Source organism: Neomonachus schauinslandi, chromosome 1 (assembly GCF_002201575.2).
Source record: "Neomonachus schauinslandi chromosome 1, ASM220157v2, whole genome shotgun sequence".
NCBI lineage: Eukaryota > Metazoa > Chordata > Mammalia > Carnivora > Phocidae > Neomonachus > Neomonachus schauinslandi.
In genome coordinates this window covers 174009578-174024906 of record NC_058403.1, presented here as the reverse complement: position 1 = coordinate 174024906, position 15329 = coordinate 174009578, and positions in this window count along the sequence as shown.

The window sequence follows — 15329 nt, the reverse complement described above, 5'->3', positions numbered from 1 at the left end:
AGAAGGAATCTTTTTTATTTGTTTTGTTTTTTTAGAAGTGGGAGGGGGAGGGAGAGGGAGAATCTTAAGCAAACTCCACGCCCAGCACAGAGCCTGATGCCAGGCTCAATCTCATGACCCTGAGATCATGACCTGAGCTGAAATCAAGCCAGACGCTTAATTGATTGGGCCAACCAGGCGCCCCAGCAACTGATTTTCGTATAATGATTTTGTGTCCTGAAACTTAACTGAATGTATTTATCATTTCTAACAATTTTTCATGGAATCTTTACTTCAATAAAATAAGGGCTCTTTTTGGTTAAAGAAGAGTTGGTAAGCTTATTTATGCTTGTTCCAGTAATGGAGGCTTTTTACAATGGAGTAACATCAAATTGCTATGAATTCATGAGGTCTCCGAATCAGAATCACTCAGCCTTGTTCGTTTGGGTCAAAAATCAGAAAGGAATCTGAGAGACAAACTCTACTGTTAACAGCAGTTCACCTGTTCAAGCACCCTCTCTGTACCTTTAGAGCCGACCTGGTGACAGCCAGATTAGGATCCAAGGATTTGGGAAGCAGCCACCTCAAAGATTCAACGAGACAAAAATGTCAAAGATATTTTGAAAGTTGCCTCATACATAAACATATTACATAATAATGAATGCATAAGAATTTATCATCACCATATGTTTTTATATAATCATTGGCTTTCAAGATGTTCTAAAGCAGCACTAATAGAGATATCCAGGGGGATGTCTTAGTCAAATCTTTGACAGATTTTCCTCATGTCCCTGTTGGTGAAATTCTTCATGGGTAAATTACTCTAGTTTAAATTTAATCACTTTTCCTCATTTGGTCCTTAGAGGAACAATTGTGTACCTCACAAAAAGCTCCCTAAATTTTAAGCTAATGATTTAAAAATCTCTATCACTTTTTCTTTCCTTTCTCATTTATTCAAATAAATAAGCACCTACACCTGGTACTAGGCTAAGTACCAGGGCTATAGATGAATTAAGTTTGACTCTGTCCTCATGACACAACCAACATCAGCAAAAATTACAGGTTTCTAGGAGAGAGCATAAGAGTGGATTAAGTTTGAACTGAGGAGCAATATAGGGGGAAGAAAAGCATGAAAGGAAGACTTGTCTTGGGAAACCGTTTTGTGTAGTGGAGAAAGAAGGACCCTATGGTTGGAGCAGAGTGGGAAAGAGGGAGGGAAGGGCATAGAGACCACAGCATTCATGACCTTGTTGAAGATTTGGTCTTTAAGGACAATAGAAAACATTTGAAGAGTTACAAGTTAGGTGTGGTATGAGCACTGTGACTGATGCATTGTGGGACTGCACTAGAGAGGACTGGCATGGCGAGATGGTAATTATTGTAGTATTTTACACCAGACATGATGGTGGCTTGGACTAAAATAATAATAGAGAACATGAAAAAATAGGAGCCAATTGGATATACATTCAGAAGGAAAGACAATCAAGATACTTTAGTGATGGGGGAGCCTGGGTGGCTCAGTCGTTAAGCGTCTGCCTTTGGCTCAGATCCTGATCCTGGGGTCCTGGGATCGAGCCCCGCGTCGGGCTCCCTGCTCCGCGGGAGGCCTGCTTCTCCCTCTCCCACTCCCCCTGCTTGTGTTCCCTCTCTCGCTGTCTCTCTCTGTCAAATAAATAAATAAAATCTTTAAAAAAAAAAAGATACTTTAGTGATGAAGTGAATACGGCGGAATTGAGGTAGAGGGAATTCTCAAGGCTATGAATAGTGATGTCACTTCCTCCAAGTTCAGGGACAGGGGAGATCAGGAGTTTATTCTCAGTTTGAGATGCCAAAGAGCATTCTTGAGGAGGTACCACAGGTATGCAAGTCTCTCTGCATAAGTCTGGAGTTCAAAAGAAATTAACTTTTAACCAAGTTGGTCATTAGTATCTGTAGAAGCAATGTTGTATAGTGGCTAGTTTAGGCTTTGGATTCAAAGGCCTAGGGGCAGGACCGAAGACATCATGAATCCCCAGAGAAAGGTTTTGAACTAGCTTAGAAGCTGCCTTTTTCTTTTTAAAATGGTTTTCTGGTTCCATTCCATGAGCATCCACATAGTAAACATGATATTATGGTTCTTAGTCTATATCTTGAAACCAGAAGAAATAAGCATAATGGATTTCCATTTGGCTCTACCCAGATGACTAGTTGACCAGAGACTGGATAAGGAGGCTAAACTCATAGGGATCAATAAACAAAACAAACAGCAACCCTGTCCTGCTCTGGAGACTTCTTTATATATTTTGGGTTTTTTTTACTCAAATTGCTTGGCACCCCAGTTAATGACTTTCTGTGAGATGAACCGTATGACAAACAGTTCTGATTCTGATGACAGTCAGCTCTTTAACAATGCCATGCACTAATCAGTTTGCCTAGGAGATGTCATCAGCAGAGCCAGTGAGTCCTATCTACGAAATCTACATTTTCATGAAATTTGAAGCAATAAACAAAATTCTCGGGATATTTACTCAGCACCAAAAATAATCTATTTTATACAAGGAAAAAAATTACATTTTTCATATTTGTATATAGACCTTACTTTTCTCTGTACTAGCTTGGGAGATATTCTCTCCCTCAGCTGAAGCAGAGTACAGTTTCATAGCAAAGTAATGTTTGGAAAATAGTATCTTAATATAAATTACTTAAGTGGCCATGATTAAATAAAAAAGGTTTTCTGTAACATGGAGGATAATTTTCCTTCTGTTTTAAACTCTGATTAGAAGAACTCATTCTGCCTTGTCACTCATAACAGTTACACCTTTTAAAGATATTAGCACATACCTACTACCCCTTGGAAGAAATTCTGTGCCATGCATTGTAACTTAGTCCTCAACCGTTATACGAGGCAAGCACTATTTATCTCACATCATATACTTTTATATTAAAAATATATAAATATATGCTTAATGTTATATTTATGTGTTTGTTTAAACAGTCAAATAAATTGAAGGTTAATTTATACTGAAGTGAAATGCCCAAGGTCATGTAGCTGTTAAATAGCATTTCTAAGAATTGAAACTTGTGTGTGATTCTCAGTCTAAGCTCTTAACAACTAAAAAGATACTTTCAGAATCATTTTTATCTTTATAAGATTTCACAAAATTCATGGCATTGTTTGCCTCAGTGAAATTAACAGTTTGAATTAAATACTAATGTGAAAGTCCACCTTCAACAAAATTTCATGTACCATCTTTGGTACTTGGGGACACATGGGGCTTGGTCTCCAAAGAGAATTATTTTCTCAGACTAAATGCAACTACTGAGAATTATAGCAACTCATTCAGCAGCAGCATCTATTTGCAATGAAATACTTGTCTTTAAAAATGGTCAGTTCTCTTAGATATTCAGTTCATTCTCCAACTGTAAATTATTTACTTCTGCAGTTCTAATAAATCCTATGAACTATTTCTCATGACATCATATTCATATGAGAATGTGAAAATCTCCATCTTCTCTGTTTTTTGTGCCAAAATAAAATATAGCAAAGCTGCTGAAAAGTTGTATTAAAGCATTGAAATTATGTTTCAAAAAATAATCAGGAAATATTCAAAGAGAGTCTCTTTGTGTGTGAGTGAAACTGATTAAGAGACTAACGTATTTGCAAGCAAATGGAGATATCATGCCAATAGCATAAAAGGTTGCAAGTAGGTGTCTACTTTGTTTTAACATGAAAACCACACTGCTCACTGTGTGCGCACTTTTTTAATGCACATCTCTTCCTTAATGAGTTCTGAGTAATAAAAAGAGAAATATACTAGAAATTTCATATGGAATTATGTAATGTATGAAAAGGGTTTGCATAAGGTTTCTCTTCTATCCAGGAGATGAAGTATATAATTCACTAAAACCCTGGATATTAACAGCTCCTATATCTGGACTGAACAGTCTTAGATATAAATGAAAATTTCATAGAAATATAGTCTAGTTTAAAACAGTGTTCTCAGAAGAAGGTGAGAGAGATGGAAGATAATATTTTTACTTAGATTTGTGCCTTGCCATATATGAACATGCTAAGGATGGTTGGACTTTTTCTTTTCTGTATAAAACACCAGAAATATGCCTAAGGGGCATTGTTGATTTTACCTGACACACAATGATTTCAGCCTTTTCTTGGGAGACACCCTCTGCCTTTACTCTATCATGATTCTAATGTCCCAAAGCAAACATGTTGAAATGTCCTAAAAGTTATTCCCTATACCACCGGAAAGTATTTTCCATTCAAAAGCCCAATCTAGGGACTTAATTTAGAAAAATCTTTATTATTCACATAATCTTTAGATTTTAAGGCATTTGACAAGATTGTTAATAGACAAACCATTTCTCAAATAAATCAGCCAGCAAATCTCAAGTATTAGTTCCTGTTAAGTGAACCCTATAATTCTATCTTGCAATTAGTTCTAATAAAACACATGCATCATAAAATGGAAATTAATTTTCAAAAATCTGGGATTCTTTGACAGTACTGGATACATATATCTGTGGACATAAACTCTATATTTTGGTCTGTTACATATATTTTCCTAAGTTCTGTCCTGTACTAACATCTTCAGAGACAAAGGAGACTTCAATACTTGGACAATGATTGGGAGATGTAAACAAGTACAAAGTGGTATATTCTAGAATTCCAAATATAAAGGTACTTTCAGTTTGCCTCCACATCAACTGATTACCTTCACTTTCCTCATGATTAAATTTAACATGGTATTCCCTTCTGAGTAAAACAGGTCTAAAGTCATCAGATGAAGGTGAGCAAGGCAGGTGTCCCGAGGGGGTGTAGGGGGGTGGGAGGCATGGTGGTGATCAGAGATCAAACGATCAGATATGAGGAGGGGTCTTCATGAATGAGTATGGGGTGGGGTGGAGGAGGTAGCCTGGTGTTCCGTGTGAGAGTCCAAGCAGGCTATGGAGGGTTAACTGGTGTGGGGTGTCAGAGCCCAAGAGGGGTATAGAGGACATCTCTGTGGAAGATGGTCTGCCACAAGTATCTGAGCCAGAGAAGAGTGAAAGTGTCATCCTCAAGGGAAAGCAGCCTGGCTAAGGATGACTTTGCAAGGGGAGGATGTGATAGGGTGTTTGGTGGGGGACAGTATTCAGTACAAAGTATAGGAACATGGACAGGGATAGGAGATGTGATGTGTGTGTTGACAGGTGATGGTGTAATTTCTGCACACAGGGAGATTGACCAAATGAGTAAATACCTTAAGGGACATGGGATTTGGATTTCTCATTGTCAGAGAAAGGATTACCAGACCAAAATGCCACAGAGACCAAACAGATATACACTTTTTTTTTTTACTTTTTATTGTTATGTTAATCACCATACATTACATCATTAGTTTTTGATGTCCTGTTCCATGATTCATTGTTTGTGTATAACACCCAGTGCCCCATGCAGAACATACCCTCTTTAATACTCATCACCAGGCTAACCCATCCTCCCACCCCCCTCCCCTCTAGAACCCTCAGTTTGTTTTTCAGAGTCCATCCTCTCTCATGGTTTGTCTCCCCCTCCGATTTCCCCCCCTTCATTCTTCCCCTACTATCATCTTCTTCTTTTTTTTTTTTTCTTAACATATATTGCATTATTTGTTTCAGAGGTACAGATCTGTGATTCAACAGTCTCGCACAATTCACAGTGCTCACCATAGCATATACCCTCCCCAATGTCTATCACCCAGCCACCCCATCCCTCCCACCCCACCCCCACTCCAGCAACCCTCAGTTTGCTTCCTGAGATTAAGAATTCCTCATATCAGTGAGGTCATATGATACATGTCTTTCTCTGATTGACTTATTTGGCTCAGCATAACACCCTCCAGTTCCATCCACGTCGTTGCAAATGGCAAGATCTCATTCCTTTAGATGGCTGCATAATATTCCCATATATATATAAATATATATACCACATCTTCTTTATCCATTCATCTGTTGATGGACATCTTGGGTCTTTCCACAGTTTGGCTATTGTGGACATTGCTGCTATAAACATCGGGGTGCACGTACCCCTTCAGATCCCTACATTTGTATCTTTGGGGTAAATACCCAGTAGTGCAATTGCTGGATCATATGGTAGCTCTATTTTCAACTTTTTGAGGAACCTCCATACTGTTTTCCAGAGTGGCTGCACCAGCTTGCATGCCCACCAACAGTGTAGGAGGGTTCCCCTTTCTCCGCATCCCCACCAACATCTGTCGTTTCCTGACTTGTTAATTTTAGCCATTCTGACTGGTGTGTGGTGGTATCTCATTGAGGTTTTGATATGGATTTCCCTGATGCCGAGTGATGTTGAACACTTTTTCATGTGTCTGCTGGCCATTTGGATGTCTTCTTTGGAAAAATGTCTGTTCATGTCTTCTGCCCATTTCTTGATTGGATTCTTTGTTCTTTGGGTGTTGAGTTTGTTATGTTCTTTATAGATTTTGGATACTAGCCCTTTATCTGATATGTCATTTGCAAATATCTTCTCCCATTCTGTCGGTTGTCTTTTGGTTTTGTTGACTGTTTCTTTTGCTGTGCAAAAGCTTTTTATCTTGATGAAGTCCCAATAGTTCATTTTTGCCCTTGCTTCCCTTGCCTTTGGCGATGTTTCTAGGAAGAAGTTGATGCGGCTGAGGTCGAAGAGGTTGCTGCCTGTGTTCTCTAGGATTTTGATGGACTCCTGTCTCACACTGAGGTCTTTCAACCATTTGGAGTCTATTTTTGTGTGTGGTGTAAGGAAATGGTCCAGTTTCATTCTTCTGCATGTGGCTGTCCAGTTTTCCCAACACCATTTGTTGAAGAGACTGTCTTTTTTCCATTGGACATTCTTTCATGCTTTGTCAAAGATGAGTTGACCATAGAGTTGAGGGTCCATTTCTGGGCTCTCCATTCTATTCCATTGATTGATGTGTCTGTTTTTGTGCCAGTACCAAACTGTCTTGATGATGACAGCTTTGTAATAGAGCTGGAAGTCCGGAATTGTGATGCCACCAGCTTTGCTTTTCTTTTTCAACATTCCTCTGGCTATGCGGGGTCTTTTCTGGTTCCATACAAATTTTAGGATTATTTGTTCCATTTCTTTGAAAAAAGTGGATGGTATTTTGATGGGGATTGCATTGAATGTGTAGATTGCTCTAGGTAGCATTGACATCTTCACAATATTTGTTCTTCCAATCCATGAGCATGGAACGTTTTTCCATTTCTTTGTGTCTTCCTCAATTTCTTTCAAGAGTATTTTGTAGTTTTCTGAGTACAGATCCTTTGTCTCTTTGGTTAGATTTATTCCTAGGTATCTTATGGTTTTGGGTGCAACTTAAATGGGATCAACTCCTTAATTTCTCTTTCTTCTGTCTTGTTGTTGGTATATAGGAATGCCACTGATTTCTGTGCATTGATTTTATATCCTGCCACTTGACTGAATTCCTGTATGAGTTCTAGCAGTTTTGGGGTGGAGTCTTTTGGGTTTTCCACATAAAGTATCATATCATCTGCAAAGAGTGAGAGTTTGACTTCTTCTTTGCCGATTTGGATGCCTTTGATTTCTTTTTGTTGTCTGATTGCTGTGGCTAGGACTTCCAATACTATGTTGAATAGCAGTGTGATAGTGGACATCCCTGCCTCATTCCTGACCTTAGGGGAAAAGCTCTCAGTTTTTCCCCATTGAGAATGCTATTCACTGTAGGTTTTTCATAGATGGCTTTATGATATTGAGGTATGTACCCTTTATTCCTATACTCTGAAGAGTTTTGATCAAGAAAGGATGCTGTACTTTGTCAAATGCTTTTTCTGCATCTATTGAGAGGATCATATGATTCTTGTTCTTTCTTTTGTTAATGTATTGTATCACGTTGATTGATTTGTGGATGTTGAACCAACCTTGCAGCACAGGGATAAATCCCACTTGGTCGTGGTGAAAAATCCTTTTAGTGTACTGTTGGATCCTATTGGCTAGTATTTTGGTGAGAAGTTTTGCATCCATGTTCATCAAGGATATTGGTCTGTAATTCTCCTTTTTGATGGGGTCTTTGTCTGGTTTTGGAATCAAGGTAATGGTGGCTTCATAAAATGAGTTTGGAAGTTTTCCTTCCATTTCTATTTTTTGGAACAATTTTAGAAGAATAGGTATTAATTCTTCTTTAAATGTTTGGTAGAATTCCCCTGGGAAGCCATCTGGCCCTGGGCTTTTGTTTGTTGGGAGATTTTTGATGACTGCTTCAATTTCCTTATTGTTCATGTTCATGTTTTCTATTTCTTCCTGGTTCAGTTTTGGTAGTTGATACATCTCTAGGAATGCGTCCATTTCTTCCAGGATATCTAATTTGCTGGCATAGAGTTGCTCATAATATGTTCTTATAAATTGTTTGTATTTCTTTGGTGTTGGTTGTGATCTCTCCTCTTTCATTCATGATTTTGTTGATTTGGGTCATTTCTCTTTTCCTTTTGATGAGTCTGGCCAGGGGTTTATCAATCTTGTTAATTCTTTCAAAGAACCAGCTCCTAGTTTCATTGATCTGTTCTACTACTCTTTTGGTTTCTATTTCATTGATTTCTGCTCTGATCTTTATTATTTCTCTTCTCCTGCTGAGTTTATACTTTATTTGCTGTTCTTTCTCCAGCTCCTTTAGGTGTAGGGTTAGGTTGTGTCCTTGAGACCTTTCTTGTTTCTTGAGAAAGGCTTGTATTGCTATATACTTTCCTCTTAGGACTGCCTTTGCTGCATCTCAAAGATTTTGAACAGTTGTGTTTTCATTTTCATTGGTTTCCATGAATTTTTTTAAATTCTTCTTTAATTTCCTGGTTGACCCATTCATTCTTTAGTAGGATGCACTTTAGCCTCCATGTATTTGAGTTCTTTCCAACTTTGCTCTTGTGATTGAGCTCTAGTTTCAAAGCATTGTGTTCTGAAAATATGGAGGGAATGATCCCAATCTTTTGGTACCAGTTGAGACCTGATTTGCGACCTAGGATGTGATCTATTCTGGAGAATGTTCCATGGGCACTAGAGAAGAATGTGTATTCCGTTGCTTTAGGATGGAATGTTCTGAATATGTCTGTGAAGTCCATTTGGTCCAGTGTATCATTTAAAGTCTTTATTTCCTTGTTGATCTTTTGCTTAGATGATCTGTCCATTTCAGTGAGGGGGGTGTTAAAGTCCCCCACTATTATTGTATTGTTGTCGATGTGTTTCTTTGCTTTTGTTATTAATTGCCTTATATAATTGGCTGCTCCCATGTTAGGGGCATAGATATTTACAATTGTTAGATCTTCTTGTTGGATAGACCCTTTAAGTAGGATATAGTGTCCTTCCTCATCTCTTATTACAGTCTTTGGTTTAAAATCTAATTTGTCTGATATAAGGATTGCCACCCCAGTTTTCTTTTGGTGTCCATTAGCATGGGAAATGGTTTTCCACCCCCTCACTTTCAATCTGGGGGTGTCTTTTCGGGTCTAAAATGAGTCTCTTGCAGACAGCATATTGATGGGTCTTGTTTTTTAATCCAATTTGATAGCCTGTGTCCTTTGATTGGGGCATTTAGCCCATTTACATTCAGGGTAACTATTGAAAGATAGGAGTTTATTGCCATTGTATTGCCTGTAAGGTGACTGTTACTGTATATTGTCTGTGTTCCTTTCTGGTCTATGTTGCTTTTCGGCTCTCTCTTTGCTTAGAGGACCCCTTTCAAGATTTCTTGTAGGGCTGGTTTCATGTTTGCAAATTCCTTTAGTTTTTGTTTGTCCTGGAAGCTTTTTATCTCTCCTTCTATTTTCAGTGACAGCCTGGCTGGATATAGTATTCTTGGCTGCATATTTTTCTCATTTAGTGCTCTGAATATATCCTGCCAGTCCTTTCTGGCCTGCCAGGTCTCTGTGGATAGGTCTGTTGCCAGTCTAATGTTTCTACCATTGTAGGTTACATATCTCTTCTCCCGAGTGCTTTCAGGATTTTCTCTTTGTCTCTGAGACTCATAAGATTTACTATTAGATGTCAGAGTGTTGACCTATTTTTATTGATTTTGAGAGGGGTTCTCTGTGCCTCCTGGATTTTGATGCCTGTTTCCTTTCCCAAATTAAGGAAATTCTCTGCTATAATTTGCCCCAATATACCTTCTGCCCCTCTCTCTCTTTCTTCTTCTTCTGGGATCCCAATTATTCTAATGTTGTTTCATCTTATGGTATCACTTATCCCTCGAATTCTGCCCTCGTGATCCAGTAGTTGTTTATCTCTCTTTTTCTCGGCTTCTTTATTTTCCATCATTTGGTCTTCTATAGCACTGATTCTCTCTTCTGCCTCATTTATCCTAGTAGTTAGCGCCCCCATTTTTGATTGCACCTCATTAATAGGCTTTTTGATTTCGACTTGGTTAAATTTTAGTTCTTTGATTTCTCCAGAAAGGGTTTCTCTAATAACTTCCATGCTTTTTTCAAGCCCAGCTAGTATCTTTAAAGTCATAATTCTGAACTCTAGATCTGACATTGTACTAATGTCCGTATTGAGTAGGTCCCTGGCAGTCAGTACTACCTCTTGTTCTTTTTGTTGGGGTGATTTTTCCATCTTGTCATTTTGTCCAGAGGAGAATAGATGAATGAGAGAACAAAATGCTAACAGGGTAACCATGTGCCCAAAAAATATACTCTAAACAAATCAGAAAAGACCTGAAGCTGAGGGAAAAGAAAGGGAAAGAAAGAAAAGAGAAAAAGTAAAAGAAAAAAACAAAAACAGAAGAAAACAAAACAAAAAAACAGAATATGATCAAATATGATCAGGCTGGTGCATAGATCAGTGCCACACACTAGATTTTGGGTGTATTTTGGTCTGTTAGAAGAAAGTGCCTCCCAAAATTTTAAAGAAAGAAAAACTTATATATGTACAAAAATAAGGGATGATATGATGAAGGGATGGAATATGACTGTAAAGATGAAAATTATAAAAAATTTTATAAAAGGAATTGATAAGAAGTTGTTTGAAAAAAGAAAGAAGAGGATTTAAAAAAAAAAAAAGAAAAAAAAGGGAGAGAATGTGGTCAGGCAGGAGACTAGAAGCAAAGCCATACACTAGAGATTTAGGGTATATTATGATCTGTTAGAAGAAACTGTATCTCAAAATTTTAAATAGAGAACAACTTATACATATATGCCCAAAAATAAGGGTAACTACTATGAAGGGATAGAATATGACTCTAAAATGAAAAATAAAAAATGTCTTTTAAAAAAGGGAAAAAGAAAAATTCAAAAAAAAAAAAAAGACAGTTAAAAAAAATTAACTTTGAAAGACTAAAGAATCATGGTAAAAAAGCCATGGATTCTATGTGCATTATTCCCCTAGCGCTGGAGTTCTGCCGTTCTCATTGATCGGTAAACTTGGTCTTCACTGGCTGTTCTTGCTGATCTTCTGGGGAGGGGCTTGTTGCCCTGCTTCCCAAATGTCTTTGCCGGAGGCAGAATTGTCCCACCCTTGCCCCCGGGTCTGGGCTAAGTAATCTGCTCGGGTTTGCTCTTGGGAGCTTTTGTTCCCTGCAAGCTTTCCATACAGCTTTGGAGGCCGAGAGTGAAAATGGCGGCCTCCCAATCTCCACCCCGGAGGAGCTGAGAACTCGGGGCTCCGCTCCTCAGTGAGCCCCCAGAGAAAAACAGTCAATCACTCCCATCTCCCAGGTCTCCGGCCGCACTCTGTGCTCACCCGACCTGTGACCGAGCGTTTCTATCTCTGGCACCCGACCCGGTGTGGAGTCTCCAAACCCAGCAGATCCCTGCGGTGCGCTCCCATGCCGCTCCTCCCGGGGGAGGAAGGGGGTCTCCCCGGATCTGCCGCTTGTTGGGTCCCTGCTGGAAGAGCAGTGGCCCGACTGTGCCGCGGATCATGGTTTATGGCAACCCTGAGCTGAGAGCCTGCGTCTCTGCTCCGTCTCTGCAGCCGGCTTCCCCACTCTGATACCTGGGAGCTCTGCCGCACTTAGGCACCCCCTGTCTTTCTGTGACCCCGAGGGTCCTGAGACCACACTGTCCCACGAGGGTTCCACCCCCCACTTAGCCCCTGGAGTGAAGTACCTCAGCAGAGCCAACTTCTAAAAGTTCAGATTTTGTGCTCCATGGCTCTATCACCTGCCAGAAGTGGCCGACGGAGGCCCCCTCCCCCACCGTCTATCCACCCAAATATTGCCTTGGATTCACTTCTCCGCACGTCCTACCTTCCAGAAAGTGGTCGCTTTTCTGTTCAGAGAGTTGTTGCTATTCTTTTCTTCGATCTCCTGTTGAGTTCGTAGGTGTTCAGAATGGTTTGATCCCTATCCAGCTAAAATTCCTGGGACCAAACGAAATCCAGGTCTCCTACTCCTCTGCCATCTTGCTCCACCTCTCCAGATGTCCACTTTTTATGGAAAGGCACTGAGGAAACACTTGAAAAGTTCTAATAGTTGATTAGTGAAACTAATCAGCCAGCGAAACCATACTGTAAGCTGACAGATGAGTCTCAGACAAGTCTCACATTTTCCTGAGACATGGTGCATAATTATGCATCACAAATTTAAAGGCATGAATTAAAGACTCAATTCACCCACCTGCAGACTGAGTAGTCTTAAACCTAGGATAGGTGAATGCATGGGATAAATCAGACTAACTCATACTGGTGGGGACAGGTGATCCTTCTCCTCCATGAATATAAAACAGTTAAGCTACTGTGTCTCATGAGACTAGCACAGGAAAAGAAACAATGCTAACAAGACCCAAGAGATATTATATACTCAACTATGACATATGTTTTAAAGGTTTTGTCTCAGTTCTCACTGCAACCCACTATAGACATTGGTACTATGGATATTGTAAGACCATTTTTACAAAGAACAATGCAAAACTTAGAATTTAAATACACTACTAGTTGGGACATTGGACAAGTATATTACAGGATTAAAGATCTTAGTCTGATTTCAAGCCCATACTTTTTAGCCTTTATACTGTCTCCCTAAAATGAAATAAAAGTAGTCTCCCAAATATGGTAGCTCTTCAGATGTTGCTCTCTTCCAGCTGCTAGACTTCAGTAACTCTGTTACAATAAATACTATCTTCTCAGTACACATTAGTATTATGTCTTCAATGAAAAAAAAAAGTAGTGAGGAAATGTGGCTCTAAGATACGACTCTAAGATAATCAAGTGTTCTCTAAGGAAATGAGTTATTCCTTTTATCACAATGATGACAATTTATACATTTTATATGCAAGGCGATTTTATTCTTTTTCTTATTTCTGATGGCTGTCATTCATGGTGCCTTGTAACCTTTTTTTTTTTTTTTTAAGATTTTATTTATTTATTTGACAGAGAGAGAAACAGTGAGAGAGGGAACACAAGCAGAGGGAGTGGGAGAGGGAGAAGCACGGAGCAGGGAACCCGATGTGGGGCTTGATCCCAGGTCCCTGGGATCATGACCTGAGCCGAAGGCAGATGCTTAATGACTGAGCCACCCAGGCACCCTGGTGCCTTGTAACCTTATGTGCTTATTGATTTTTAACTGCTTGCTGCACATTTTGTTTGTAAACTTACATAGGAAGCTTCTTTGAGGCATGGAATAAAGTTGAGCGCTGAAAGGGTTATCATCTGGTTTTGGCATGGAATGTAAATGTACTCCTATTGGAAACATGTCTAAATTCCTGGCTTGAATCAGCGTTTTTGGACTGACCATTTAGGATGAATTTATGTTGCAAACTTGTGCAAATGTCAGCTTGTGCTTATATATTTTCAGGGGAGATATTTTACTCTTTCCTTTGGTACCAAGTTTGGAGACAAGCCATTTTCCTATTTTCATCTGGGAACAGAGTTATTTCTAATTCATCTTTACATGAAGAGACTAGTACTCGAGTTCCAACTAGAAGAAAAGAAGATTTCTGCTTTGACTTTCTCATATGGGCTCAGCCTTAAAATTGTTTTCTTCTGTACCAGCACCCACCCCAGTCCTGTGAAATATCAAAAAACAACACTCAAAAAAAACTGTGATTTGCACATGTGATTCACACATGTGATTCAAGGTGAAAGCTGGCTTCAGTGTTCCAATCAATCTCAGGGTCTGGACTTCACTCAGCTATTGCTCTAAGTTCTTTACTTTTTTTGTCAGACTACATAAACATTTCTTTTCCATTTTGTTGATTGTTTTCAAAAGAAAGGTCAGTCCTAGATCTTCATCTACTACATTGCCAGAAATGGAACCTAGAGGGGTAAGTTTTTCATGATTTATTCAGTTAAACTCTAGAGTTCAGTAATACACATTGCTGAAATTAATTTGAGGGAAAGACTATTACAGATGGCATGGATGATCTCATAACTTTCTATTTAAAGAAGATTTAACATATGTTAATCTTTCCCCTTGTTAATGTATTTCTTTTCATTGAAGATCAATAATTTTCTTTTAATATTTTAAGGGATAATGAATTCTTGAGAGGCCTACAGAGAGACTTATATTCTATGCTAATTTCAATAGGAAAAAAAGCTGTATCTCTTGGTAAGTGACAATCTCTCTGGATACACTTGCAAAAAGTTATCTCAAAAGGAAAGATTTGTGTTTCTTATAACTACTCAATTGTGGACAAGAACAATACATGGATGTAAAGATTCAGCCACAAAAAGGCCGTTCTGGGACTAAAATCTCATTTGTAACCACAAGATCTTTGAATGTGTTGATTTTAAATCAATGCATAATTTCATGGCAGTCACTCTCTACTTGTAATTCTGGTGTGTCATTTGGTCTCAAAAGACCTGATCTAAAGTTGGTAATGCTTATTACATTAAAACTTGCTAATGCCACTTGGAAAAATTAAACTATGTTAGTTAATTAAAATATGCAGTATTTAATACGGTGCTTCAAATTATTACAGATACTTGACAGATATACAAGGGGTTCAGTGACTTGTCTTTTGGAATTCGGTGATTGGAGCTGCTTCTTTGAGTCTTATGTATAATCCTGCACTTCACAAAGTTAATACATTGGAATGTGTCATGAGTACCCATACAGTTTATTTTTACTTACACTTATTTTGTATGAAATACAGGCTTTTAATACTTATACTTGTTTTGTATGAAATGCAGGCTTTTAATAATTACATAGTCAAATCCTCTTGTTTGAGGTCTGATAAAAGCAAGAAAAAAATTCCTCTTGTTAAGTCCCATAAAACTAGAAAGAGCGATGCCTGGCAAATGCACAAATGATTGCTTGTGCATTTTATATAAACATTGAACTTGGTTTAGGAAAGATATTCCATTGATTGGTTTTACAATGAAACTCACATATTAGGTAATAATATCAAAATTTGTTTTGAGAATAATAGTATTGCCTGGCACAGTATCTGTCACA